This window comes from Silene latifolia, chromosome 3, assembly GCF_048544455.1.
Source record: "Silene latifolia isolate original U9 population chromosome 3, ASM4854445v1, whole genome shotgun sequence".
In the NCBI taxonomy this organism is placed as follows: Eukaryota; Viridiplantae; Streptophyta; class Magnoliopsida; order Caryophyllales; family Caryophyllaceae; genus Silene; species Silene latifolia.
Window position 1 is genome coordinate 81,370,599 of NC_133528.1, and position 11,899 is coordinate 81,382,497.

General features: G+C 41.4%; 1 pseudogene; it reads right to left on the minus strand.

Annotated features, from left to right (window-relative positions):
• Window positions 1-2,580: 2,580 nt before the first annotated feature.
• Window positions 2,581-2,679, minus strand: LOC141650438 (18S ribosomal RNA; annotated as a pseudogene).
• Between the last annotated feature and the right edge of the window lie 9,220 nt (window positions 2,680-11,899).

Sequence of the window (11,899 nt, forward strand, 5' to 3'; positions counted from 1 at the left end):
CGAGATTAGAAGAAGGGAAAAGAGTAATTAACAGTGAAGAGTATATGAAAGAGAGTTTAAAGTTCTTAAGCGTCTGCTAAAACATCCTAATGACCTAATTAACGTTGGCTTAAATAGGAAGATAAAAGACATAACAAAATAAAACTAACACGGGTCACTAAAGCCCGCATAGAATAGCAAATCACTCGATCGAGTGAATTCATACCACTCGATCGAGGTCTTCTCCAGCATTTCCTCTCGATCGAGTAAATAACCTTCTCGATCGAGGAACTCTCCAAATCAGCATTTCGATCGAGCATATAGAAGTACTCGATCGACCTCTTGTGTCAGCCAATCCACTCGATTGAACACTAGAACCCTTCGATCGAGTGCTTTTCCTTCAAGACAGCCTCTAACTCGTCTTTGGCAGCTCCCGTGACCATCCTTCACGCACTCCAAGGCACTACTCTCGCTCTAATACTCCCGTCTCCTCATAATGCATGCTAAATGGGACGAATAAGACGCGGTTTCACCACTTTCAGGTTCATTTCTGCAAATTAGACAAAACAAACCAAAGTAGCCAATTCGGGGTATATTGCAATACATATCGGTACAAAAATGCATAGAAATAGGTGCAATAAAAGGCTAAAAAGACTATATAAATTGCACGTATCAACCATTTATATTAAGCAACGTAAGAATTGAACTATGAATTACCCAAATGCAAGATAAATCATTTATTACTTACAAAGCATGAATAAATCAATTGAACTCATATTATAATGAAAACATGTCATTTCATATATAAATGAACGATATTTAACGAATTACGTTATATAAAGCACGAGACTTAATTTAAATAAATTAGGCCCGAATACATGTATTTCACAGTCAAAAATTAACCCAACCGAGGCTACGGCCTAGCCATGTCCAGCCCAACCCGGCCACGACCTAGCCGTCCCCAACCAAACCATCACCAAACTGCCGAGTTACCCACGGCAGCCACTGCCCAGCCATGTCGTGGACTGCTCACTGCCGAGCACACGTTGCCCAGCCGAAAATCTAACTTAAAAGAACAAGTTTAGGATTCGACTACAGCAAGGGTCAACTTCAAACGATCATAATTCAAGTTCTAGACACGCAGATAAGGTGATATCAACTGGAGGTGATAGGTTATCCTCTTACGGTTCTAACAGTTGGTCATAAGCCAAAAAGAGAGAAGTAACGAAGGAGTTATGCAATTTTACCAAAACTGATCAGGCTGAATCCGCGGCCTGCTCACTCGTGTAACGGGTTTAAAACCTCAACAACAAAACTTACCAAGTTGCACCAAAGCATGTACTTAGCAAGGAGAATTCATACGTATACTGTTATGCCCAATTTAGCCTGGTCTGATTGTAATCTAGCATGGCCTTATTAGGCTGATTGGGGCAACCAGAGTCCGGGCAAGTATAGTTATTATTTGACAGGAGAAGAACACCAGAGGATAAATAAGCTGTTAAGGCCCAGGAAGAAAAGCCTGATAATGTTATTAAAATAGCTTGATGGAACTCTCCAGCAAGACGGCTGATCAGCAAGCAAGCAAGACAGTTATACACATGCCCTATTATCACGGAAGACCAAGTCCAACTCTAAGAATAGTATATTCCCACGTACCAGATCATGCAAAGGAATATAAGCCAAAGTTTGTTGAAGAAGACTGGGTCAAGCGGATAAATAGGAAATGGGCCCTATTTTCTAGCTAACAACTGAAAACGGTCAAGAAGAACGTTGGGTGGCATCCAACGTTAATTATTGAAGAGTATAAATAGCATTATTTAACATTTGTAAAAAATATATTTTTTTCTCATTATTCTCTACTGGATACTTATACTTACATACAAGATTTGTAATCGACTTATCAAAGAAATACAATAACATTATCTATATTCAATCTCCATCCATAATTCTTCTATAATTTTATCCCTAATTTACAGAACTAGATACCCTAATTACTCTATAATCAAGCCGGATCCTTTCAGGGAAAATCCTGCTAAAACAATTGGCGCCCACCGTGGGACATCTAGTTCATTAATCAAAAAATTCCTTTTGCCATTCTTCATTTAATATTCACATACAAAAATGGTAGAACTCACCCCAGAACAACAATTGGCGGCTGCCTTGGCTAAGATCAAAGAGTTGGAGACAATTCAAGAAAAGGCAGCCCAAGCAGAAGCTGAAATCAGTAGACTAAAGGAATCTGAGTCTAACCTGAAAAAGAAATTGGAAAATCAGGCTTCAGGCTCCAAGACCAGATTCGAACCAGGAACCCCATTCTCATCCATTATCAAAAACATTGACTTTTCCAATTTTGGAACTCCGGAGAAGGATACCCCATCCGGCACTCAAATCATTCCCAATGATGAAAAAACAAAACTGAAGCAGCAATAATGATGGCTATGCTTGAGGAAATTCAAAAACTCCACAACAAAATAGAAAATATACCTGGTGTGCCAGACCCTGTGGCTGAAGTAGAAGTTGACAGCTTCACTGATTCACCCTTTGCAGATGAGATTGCAAAAATTGAATCCCATTCGCTCCCCTAGCTTTCGTCTCTCAGTGTCAGTGTCGGCCCAGCAGAGTGCTTTCGCCGTTGGTGTTCTTTCCGATCTCTACGCATTTCACCGCTCCACCGGAAATTCCCTCTGCCCCTACCGTACTCCGAGTGCTTACGGGTTACGGTCGAGAAGCTCAATTAGGGGAGTAATAATAAGAATTAAAAGAAAATGAAAAGAAAAGAAAGTAAGATAAGAAACTATATAATATGAATTAAGCCCTGCTTTATTGTATGAAATAAGATCGGAAAACGTAAGACTCGGCATTGGGCTTGGCGCGAAATGCCCTGCTTTTGACATGATTCTTTGATTTTCTTTATTTGAAAATGCCATTTCACTAAGAAAATCAGGTCATGCCGAAAAAACACGGAGCAAGTGAAGAGCGAGCCAGTTGTTTAAGAAAAAGTCACATTTAAAAAGTTTCAAATTAAAGTTCATTTCAAAAGTAAAACCCCAGGAAATTTACCGTCCCGTCCATGAGAACTTATGATGGAACGCCTGATTCAGAAAATCACGTTGCCATATTCAAACAGAAGATGTTGGCTGCCTCAATACCCAGTGAACTCAGGCAGGTCTTCATGTGTAATGGCTTTGGTACAACCCTGACCGGAGCAGCATTACAATGGTTCATCAATCTCCCAAATGGAAGTATCAAGAATTTTACAGAATTGGTCAATGCCTTCAATCAACAATTCGCAAGCAAAGCAGAGACATGGCCAAGAGACCCAAGAACTGTTCAGGGTAAAGCAACTTCCCGAAGAATCTCTCAAAGAATTCCTGGCAAGATTTGTCAAAGAGAAGGTGGCCATTCCAGTGTGTGACGAAGAAACAAGCAGAGAAGCCTTCAGCAAGGAGTCCGCTTGACAAAGTGACATCTATGCAGACTTAACCAAAAAGCTCGCCCAACCTTTGCCACTTGTTCAATCCATCGCCTTAAAACATGTCGATTGGAGGAAGATCTCAACTTCAGAACAAACTCGTCCGGAGGAAAGCAAGGCTATGGACACACTAACAGGAAAAGCTCCTACCAGAAAGGAGGCAACCCCAGATCAGCACCCTATTCCAGGCCTGAACGATCTGAAGTCAACATGGCACAAGAACACAAAGGTAACCTTTCTAGCCTACCAACTATTCCTGAATATAACTTCTCTATAAATACTGCAGGATTAATCAAACGCCTGGAAAGCTTGGGAGATACGGTCAGATGGCCCAAAAAATCCGACAACCCCATGAAAGATCCAACGAGATGGTGTGACTTCCACCAGGACATCGGGCACACCACAGAAGAATGCATCCAACTCAGGAAACAAGTGGCATACCTCCTAAAGAAAGGCTATCTGAAGGACTTAATCCAGCAGCAAAAGAACAAAGACGAAGGACAAAACAAGAGAGATTCGGGGAATGACAGAGATCCTCCTCTTCCTCCCCCCATCTATGAAGTCAAGTTCATAAATGGAGGATCAGAAATCTGTGGTCTGACCAGCTCGGCTGCCAAAAGAATATCCAGGGAGTCTAGACTTCAACCCCCTCTTAGATCTAAGTCATTACCTGCTATTACTTTTGATGACTCAGACTTGCAGGGAATATAAGATCTACACCATGACAGCTTGGTAATTACCATGCAAATTGGCACAGCTAAGGTATCAAGAATCCTGATAGACGGAGGCAGTTCAATCAATTTGGTGATGCTTGACGTCCTCAAAGCTATGAAGATAGATGAAGGAAAGATCATCAAGAAATCCAGCGTCCTTGTTGGGTTCAGCGGAGAAACAAAGAACACCCTGGGAGAAATTAGCCTGCCAACCTATGTGGAAGGCGTGGCTTCATATGAAAGATTCGGGGTAATGGATTGCCTATCCTCATATAACGTGATCCTGGGCAGACCGTGGATCCACAATGTCAAAGCAATCCCATCAACATACCATCAATGTGTGAAAATACCAACCGAATGGGGGATAACCACCATCAGGGGAGAACAAAGGACGGCTCAGGAATGCTACACCCAGGCTTTGAAACCCTCAAAGTCAGGTAAGTCCCTTGCATAGCAATTAAAGTCACCTGTCAGGGAAGAATATATTGCACAATCACAGAGGGAAACAGGAGAGGTCATTCTGGACCATGAATTACCTGACAGGAAGGTACTTGTAGGGTCAGATGCACCAGACTCGGTCAGACCCAATCTGGTCAGCTTTCTCAAAACTAAAATGTCCTGTTTTGCTTGGTCACATTTTGATATGACTGGTATAGATGCTAATATTGTAACCCATAAGTTAAATATTGACAAATCCTTTAAGCCTTGTCAAAGAAAAGAGAAGAAAATTTCTTTGCAGAGAGGCATGAAATCATCAACCAAGAAGTTGACAAGCTATTGGACATGGGAATGATCGGGGAAGTAATGTACCCCGACTGGCTTGCAAATGTAGTAGTCGTCCAAAAGAAAAACGGCAAATGGAGAGTCTGTGTAGACTACACCGACCTAAACAAGGCCTGCCCCAAAGATCCATTTCCCCTGCCACACATCGACGCAATGGTGGATGCCATGCAGCCACGATATGTTAACATTCATGGATGCCTCCAGTGGATTCAACCAAATAAAGATGCACCCCGCAGATCAAGAAAGTACGACTTTCATCTTTGAAAGAGGAATATATCTTTATATCTTTGCTATGCCCTTTGGATAAAAAATGCAGGTGCAACCTATCAAAGGTTAGTCAACATGATGTTCAAAGATCAAATAGGAGATACCATGGAAGTCTACATAGACGACATGGTAGTCAAGTCAAAAAAGGCAGAAGACCACATCAAAGACCTGGAAGTAGCCTTCCAAATATTAGAGAAATTCAATATGAAGCTCAATCCACAGAAATGCCATTTTGGAGTCTCAAAGAGCAAATTCTTGGGCTATATGGTGACAAAAAGAGGAATAGAAGCCAGCCCTGAACAGATCAAAGCTATCCTGGAGCTAGAACCACCAAAGACAGTCAAAGACATACAAAAGTCGATGGAAGAATAGCGGCCCTGAACAGTTCATTTCAAGATCAGAGAGGTGCAAATCATTCTATAATCTACTAAGGAAGAACAAAGACTTTTAATGGACCCCGATCATCAGTGCCTTTGAAGATCTGAAAACATATCTATCCTCTCTTCTTCTTTGTGGCAAAACCAGTCAAAGATGAACCCCGACAAGATATGCACAAGAATGTAAATCTTTGTCGGTGCAGTCTTGGTCAAAGAAGAAGACGGACAACAACACCCTGTCTATTACGTAAGTAAAAGTCTACTGGATGCAGAGATCGGTATGGCCTCGCTTGAAAATACGTTTTAGCTTTAATTATGAGTTGCACAAAATTAAGACCATACTTTGAAAGCCACCCTATAATAGTCGGAACCAATCTTCCTATCAAGTCTGTACTTAGGAAGCCATAATTGTCCGGACGAATGTGCAAATGGTCATCCCGGCTAAGCACATACAACATAACATTTGAACCAAGGACAACAATTAAGTCACAAGCACTAGCAGACTTTTGTGGTGATTTTAGTCCACCCTAGAACCCGACCTAATAAAAGAATTAAATAAACTGACCAGCGACCAAACAGACCTAGAATGGACCCTATTTGTCGATGGTGCAGCCAACATGAGGGGCACATGCCTGGGGGTAGTACTAAAATCGCCACAGGGGGATAAGATAGTACAAGCTGTAAGCTGTGCATTTGAAGCTACCAACAATGAGGCAGAATATGAAGCCCTAATAGCTGGATTAAAGGTATGTATTGACCTTGGTGTGAAAAACCTAAAGGTACGTACTGATTCCCTTTTTATTTCAAACCAAGTAAATGGAATATATACTGCAAAAGACTCAAAATAGATGCTTTATTTGGAAGTTGTCCAAAATTTAAAATCAAAATTCCGCAATTTTAATATTGACCAAATTCCCAGGGACTTGAATACCCAGGCCGATGCCTTAGCCGGCCTAGGATCCAACTTCAGTCCCTTGACTTTGACAAAATACCCATCGTACATTTATTAGAACCTGCAATAAATAAGCAAGATGAAAGTTTCCCAATATATGTTGCCAATTCTTGGACAAAACCTTACTACGATTGGCTACAACAGGGAATCCTTCCCCTAAATAAGCAAGATGCCAGGGCACTAAAAATAAAAGTGGCTTCATATACTATCATTAACAACGTGCTTTTTAAGAAATCGCAGGCAGGGCCATACCTCAGATGCCTGGAACCACAAGAAGCTGAACAGATATTATCAGAAATCCATGAAGGATACTGTGGAAATCATAAAGGCGGAAGGAGCCTGGCAAGCAAGGTACTCAGAACAGGTTATTATTGGCCCACCTTGAGGGCCAATTGCCTGGAATTCAGCTCTAAATGCGAAGCTTGCCAGATTCATGGACCATATATCCATCAGCCATCTGAGGAACTACATTCCATATCCGCACCCTGGCCATTTATGAAGTGGGGCATGGATATAGTAGGGAAACTACCTCAAGCACCCGGACAAAAAGTTTTCATGCTAGCAATGACTGACTACTTCTCCAAGTGGATAGAAGCTGATTCATACAGGCAAGTCAAAGAAAAGGATGTCATAGCATTCATCAAACACAACATCATATGTAGATATGACATCCCCTCTGAAATAATATGCGACAATGGCACGCAATTCGTGGGAAAAAGAAATGACCTTCTCGTGCTCAATGGAACATCAACCTGGTAACCTCCACGCCAGGATATCCAAAAGCTAACGGCCAGGCAGAATCCAAAGAACAAAGTAATAATCAATCGCATAAAGAAGAAGCTAGAAAGAAGGAAAGGCAGATGGGCCGAAGAGCTCCCCTTGGTCCTCTCGGGGCCGACTGTAACCACGCCTAAAACATCCACAGGCCAAACCCCTACTCGGTCTATGGATGTGAAGCAAGTAATCCCAGTGAGGTCGACATTCCATCACCAGATGCAAATTTCGAACACAATAACGAGCAATATACCTCTAATGGAGGAAAACCTGGACTTAACGGAAGAGCTAAGAGATGCAGCCAGCATTAGATTGGCAGCGTATCAGCAAAGAGGTTCAAAAAGCTACAACAAGACCGTCAAAGCTAGAGTATTCAGGGTAGGAGACCTTGTCCTCAGAAAAGTCTTTCAAAACACAAAAGAGAAGAATGCTGGCAAATTGGCCCCAACCTGGGAAGGTCCCTACCTGATTGACTCAATAGTCGGTCAGGGAGCTTATAGATTACAAACCCTGGACGGCGAAATGATCCCAAGAGCTTGGAATATTGCACACTTAAAACTATTTCACATATAAAATATATCTCCTGGTCCAGGTATAATTTTCATCTTCACATTTCTTGCCTGACCTGATGTGAAACTAAATGTATGATACTTGCCATTATATGAATAAATGCCTTATATAATTTCTTCTATTATGTGCCCAAGTACTTGTCAATATTCTCATATTTCCTTTTACCGAATAGAATCTTCAATATTTGTTTTACATACCGCACTTTACTTAAAACAAATCTTAAAGATTGGGGGCCACCCCACTGATATCCAACTGATACCCAACTTTCAGTTGCAAAAACAGGCCTTAAAATATCGAGCTCAATTTAATATACAAATCTGGAAAACCTTTTCCTGGCTTGTATAACATAGATGGGTCATAAGCCCTCCAGACAGGCAGGGGACATAAGCCCTCCGACATGTGCAATAACCCCACCCATAACACAATAAACCGCAGATCCAAAGACAAAATCTGGCCCGATCCGGTAACCATCGGCAGATCCAAGACACATCCAACACTACAAATGTACCTTATCAAAACACAAAAAGAAACCAACAAAGACCAAATATTTATTCATCCAAAATAGCCAGCCTTACCACATACCTAATAATTATCCATTCCAGGAACATCCCCCCTGGATGGGCCAAAATATACCTAATAAATATTCATTCCAGGAACATCCCCCCTGGATGGGCCAAAACGAAAAACAAAAACATAAATCTAAGCGGGTTTCGAGCCAAGAACCGACTCACAACCATCCACCATTTCCGATCACCGATTTTTCCTTGGAAGGAGGAGAATCCACTTCTTCTTCTTGACCCATATTGGCCAAATCAGGATACCGGGTGTCCAGAGTCGTCTCATCCCGGCCCGGATCCCATTAGCCCGGTCGATTCCGGATCCCTCATAGCATCAACCCGGCCTTTCCCAAAGAAGTACGAGAAAGATCAAGCAAGCCGCCCCTCCACTAGCTCCTTTTCAAAGACCAAGCTCTTCATTTTTCCTCGGTGATCCCGCATTGCCGCTTCTCGGCAGCCAGCTCTTCCTTGACAGTCTTTGACTCCTCCCTTACAGACCTCCAACTCTTGCCGACAACCTTTCTCGGCGTTTTTGCAGCCACCTCACAAACTATAGCAGCCCTGGATGCCTCTCTAGCTGTCCCCAGCTGAGATTGAAGTACTACCTCATTACCCCTGGATGTGTGCAGCTCACGGTTAACTTTATCCAATTTCTCTTCCAAGCTAGAAACCCTAGTCTGGGCATCCCTGAGCTGACAAGAAGTGGCCAACCCGGCATCCAATCCCTACAAGAAACAAAAGAAAGTCAATCAGCCAAATATAAAGCAACACAAAGAACACATAACAATTAAAATATCCCTTTACAACTAACCTCCTTAGCTTGAGAAGCAAGTTCAGCAGCCTTTGTCACAAGAGAAGACAAGATAGAAACCACTTTAGTAGAAGACTCAAGGGTATTAGCAGATAAAAGCTGGCCGCTCATACTAGCAGAAAATTCATTTATCCGTGCCCGGGCAGCATCCATATCGTCCATCCTAGCAGACACTTGTCTGACACTCCTGATTGGTTGAGCCTGAATATGCTCTTTCTCTCTCCCTTCCTCTTCAGGAATAAAATCTTCCCTCCTCCTTTTGGAAGCCTGAACAACCTCCGGTGATACTAGCCTGGGTGGATCCTGGGGAGGCTGGACATCAGAAACCAAAATGTCAAGCGTCTTGTCACTCCCACTAGCCTCCTGGCTCTTGGACTGTTCAGCAATTCTAGCCACCCCAGCCTTTAAATCTTTTGCAGTAAAACTGGCCAACCTAGCAGAAGACCTGAATACTGAATATATAAAGAATATACATAAATATCAGAAGAGAAGCGATAAGAAGACAACAATTGACATAAAGACATATAGAAGACATATAGGAAAGAGCAGTGGAGCTAGGCTTGCCTTTGGGTACTTTGACCACACTCAGCTTGGTCTTCATATACCGGGGCAATAAATCCCTGCCCAGACTAGCAGGCCAAGCCCTCTCTTCCTCAGGAATAGAAAGGAAAGCCTCTATCCTTAAAACAGCCTCGTCGTCAAGAGGGTCGAAGTTCCAATCAGGAGCTACAAATATTACCAAAAAATGCACTGGTAAAACTTAAATATCCTAATTTCGTTTAATATAAATTGCAAATTAAGAGTACAGGAAACCTACCACTCTCCAAAGGAGGATATCTCAAATAATCAAAGCCTGACCCCAGACTCTCAGTCCGGATAAACAGGAAAGTCTTCGCCCAGCTTTTATCATCTCCAGAGTCCAGGTTAGTAATTAATGGAGACATTTTTGACTTAATTCTCAAATTAAAACAACCAGTAGAAGGATTTTTCATATGATATACTGCCTTTATATCATTAATAGTAATTACAAGTTTATGCTTGGCACATAAATTTTCAATAGAGTGGATAAGTTTCCAAACCATTGGCATGATTTGGAAAGGTGATACTTCCATAGCACGAATAGTATCGATCATTAAAGGAGTAAAAGGTAACTTACAACCTGCCTTGAACGCCCATTCATAAATACAGAACCAACCAGGTGACACCCAATTAGCTCTGACTGGACAAGACTCAGGAATCCAAACCTCAGTCGAATGAGGAATTAATTTTTTCTCCCTTAAAACCCTATCATAGTTCGTTTTCAATAAGTTTTCTTCAGGGAAATAAGCATCCAGAGATTGAAGAGCAGAAAAAATGGAATCTTGATATTTAAAAGCTATAGCACGAGCAGGAGGATCAATTTGAACCACCTCCTCCTCATGGACGTCTTTGGGTTCAGGCTCAGCAGCAGCTTTCTGGGAAGCAGGACGCTTTTTGGCTCCCATATCCTTTATTGTTTTGTTTATCGTGATGAATTTTACTTAATAAGAAATTATAAATCAGCAAACTAGAGTTCCTGGGAAATAGGGGAGAATTTTAGAGAAAATTTAGCAAGGAAAGTGGAAGAAATTTGGTGAAAAACAAACTCATCACAAATACCGTATTTATAGAGGAGGAGTAACGGTGCAAAAACCCTAGAAAACGCAAAACTGTCAGCATGACATCATACAGTTAGCCGTTGCAGTGTTTAACGGTCACTAGAAGTCTAAGAGTCCTTGAATAAATATGATTCTTTTTATTTGTTTAGCACGGTAAATTGACATCTCACCCCTGGCCTGATCCAGCACGGGTAAAATGTCAAGGGGCAATTGTTAGGCCCAATTTAGCCTGGTCTGATTGTAATCTAGCCTGGCCTTATTAGGCTGATTGGGGCAACCAGAGTCCGGGCAAGTATAATTATTATTTGACAGGAGAAGAACACCAGAGGATAAATAAGTTGTTAAGGCCCAGGAAGAAAAGCCTGATAATGTTATTAAAATAGCTTGATGGAACTCTCCAGCAAGACGGCTGATCAGCAAGCAAGCAAGACAGTTATACACATGCCCTATTATCACGGAAGACCAAGTCCAACTCTAAGAATAGTATATTCCCACGTACCAGATCATGCAAAGGAATATAAGCCAAAGTTTGTTGAAGAAGACTGGGTCAAGCGGATAAATAGGAAATGTGCCCTATTTTCTAGCTAACAACTGAAAACGGTCAAGAAGAACGTTAGGTGGCATCCAACGTTAATTATTGAAGAGTATAAATAGCATTATTTAACATTTGTAAAAGATATATTTTTTTCTCATTATTCTCTACTGGATACTTATACTTACATACAAGATTTGTAATCGACTTATCAAAGAAATACAATAACATTATCTATATTCAATCTCCATCCATAATTCTTCTATAATTTTATCCCTAATTTACAGAACTAGATACCCTAATTACTCTATAATCAAGCCGGATCCTTTCAGGAAAAATCCTGCTAAAACATATACATACTTAAGACAGAAACTAATATTTTGCCAATTCCGACAACCAAATTAACCCAAATTCGGCCTCCATCCCAACCGTACAAAACAGCCATTTCAAAAAATTTTTAAGACGAGTTCTTAAG